Source organism: Chrysochloris asiatica, unplaced genomic scaffold, assembly GCF_000296735.1.
Source record: "Chrysochloris asiatica unplaced genomic scaffold, ChrAsi1.0 scaffold00039, whole genome shotgun sequence".
Lineage (NCBI taxonomy): Eukaryota > Metazoa > Chordata > Mammalia > Afrosoricida > Chrysochloridae > Chrysochloris > Chrysochloris asiatica.
This window is the reverse complement of record NW_006408557.1, coordinates 16714693-16717212: the sequence shown is the minus strand read 5'-3', so window position 1 is coordinate 16717212 and position 2520 is coordinate 16714693.

Here is a 2520-nt window from a genome sequence, read left to right as displayed (position 1 = left end):
TTTAGTCTGTTTTGTGAGCCTTTGTCTATTTACTCTCGGATCATATGAGCGAGACTAATGTCCCTAGACATTTGATTTACATTTTCTTTACCTCTTAAGTGGCTTTTTGTCTTAAAGTTTACTTTATCAGAGATTAGAATTGCCACTCCTGCTTCTTGTTTATTGTTGCAGTAAGCTTGGTAAATTTTTTTCTACCCTTTAACTTTTAGTCTGTTTTTGTCTTTGTGTGTAAGGTGTGTCTCTTCCAAGTGGCATATTAAAGGGTCTTGTTTTCTTATCCAATCTGCCACTCTCTGTCTCTTCACTGGTACATTCAATCCATTGACATTCAGTGTAATTACCGATAGGTATGAATTAATTGCTGCCATTATATTAATGTTTTGGTAGTGCTGTTCTGTTCGTTGCTTTGTTCTGTATGCCTTCTTGTGCTGAGTTTGTGTTTTTTGTGCTATTTCTTGTTGGTTTATTCTTGGTTTACATGTTTGCTTGTTCTGCTTGGAAGTTCATTTTCATGGTAAGTTGTTAAGTTTTAATTTTCTTTGGGGTTGCCTTATAGTCTATTAACTATCTTTGCATTTAAGAGAATCTATTGTATCCTGTAATCTACCTGACATCCTTACCACCAGGATCTCTGTTCCTACATTTACCCCTTCTTTGACATTGATATTATTTTGAGCTTTGGTTGACCTCCCAGCTCCTCTGTATTGGTTGTTGTAGTTTTGTTCTGTCTGGACTCTTCTATCTGTTGACAGTGTTCCAGGTGGTGTTGCCACATCTGTCGATCTCTGGCTGTTGTCTGTTCTTGGTTTTCAGTCCAGAGAACTTCCTTTAGGATGTTTTGAAGTGCTCGATTGGTTTTGATAAACTCTTAGATTGTGTTTATCCTGGAATATTTGATTTCACCATCATATTTGATTGATAGTTTTGTTGGATAGATGGTTCTTGGTTGGCAGTTTTTTTCTTTTAGGGTATTTCTATATGTCTCCCCATTGCCTTCTTGCCTTTATGGTTTCTGCTGAATAGTGAGAGCTTAATCTCATTTGCTTGACTTTGTAAGTGACACTTCTCTTCTCCCTGGCTGCTTTTAGAATTCTCTGCTTGTATTTGATTTTGGAAAGCATGATTATTATATGTCTTGGTGATTTTCATTTGGGATCTATTCTGGGGTACGTTCTGCTTCTTGAATGTTTATCTTCTCATATTTTGAGATGTTAGGGAAATTTTCTTCCAGAATCTCTTCAACTATCTCCTCTGTGGACTTCTCTGATTCTTCCTGTTCCAGAATGCCAATAATTCTTAAGTTGTTCCTCTTCATGTTATCAAGCATGAATCTGAGACTCTCTTCTGATTTTTTTTTTTTTATCCTTTTTTCACCTTGCTCTTCTATCTTCCTGGTAGAAACCTCTAGCAGTAAGTAGGGTGACTGCTTGCTCAGTCTCATCCTCTGATCACCTCTATTCATGGAGGTGCACGGATAGATATTGAGAAGTTAATGGGTGAAAGACTGTCCTCTGTATTTGTCTCTGATGGTCAGTTAGGTATCTGCGTGTGCTAGCATAATTCTCGAGGTAGCTGCTTCCTTTTATGTTGCAGTCTGACAGACTGTTCTATGGTTTGTCAAGCCCGATGTGCCTGTTTTTTCTTGCTATATAGGCCTGAGTAAGGCTCCTACACAAAGTGCTCCTATAGCATAGCAGACACAAATTGGGCTGCGAACCACAAGATCAGCAGGTCAAAACCACCCGCAGTCCCGTGGGAGAGAGCCAAGTTTCTCCACTCCTACAAAGACCCAGAGGCTCAGGAACCCCGCACAGGGTTGCAACAGCTCCGATTCCTAGGCACATAGCCACCAAGGGTCCTGCACAAGTCAAATTTAGGGCTGCAACCCCAATGCTGACGTCATAAATAGCAGCCAAACTCCTTCTCTCCCTATCGTGGGTAAACTGTGGGGTCAGGGCTGGACTTTTTTGGGGGGTGGGGTGGGGAAGGGTGTGCACTCACCAGCCTAAAGGCGTCCGATCTGGGCAAAGAGGGTGCGACAGGGAAGAGGAGGAAAAATTGTGTAGAATCTGCAGCACCTCTTTTTGCAGCAAATATCTCAGCGCCTCTTTAAGCACTTGTACCCAGGGCTAGTCTGACTGTAGGCCACGCCCTCTCAACTCTGCGTGGATTGGGTGGCCTCAGAGGGAGTTCCCTGTCCAGAGATACCTAACTAGCAGTATTTTCCTATATATCATCAGTTTTTCACCTGCAAATGTGGGAAACTGACATCCTGGACCTTAGGGTAGTTCCAGAGCTCTAGTGTTGTTCTGTGAGCACAGCTTCTGTGGGTTTTCAATCCCTCCCCCAGGGAGCCTTTCTTACTTGGCTGTGTGCTGCCACCCAAACCTGAAGTTGAATTCTCACAGAAAGTATTTTGCACATATATTTGCACATATATTTTGCACATATCTCCCATAGGATCCTAACTTTAGTGTTTCAGTCAACAGTGTCGTCTTTGTCACTGTTAGAGGCGGGTGT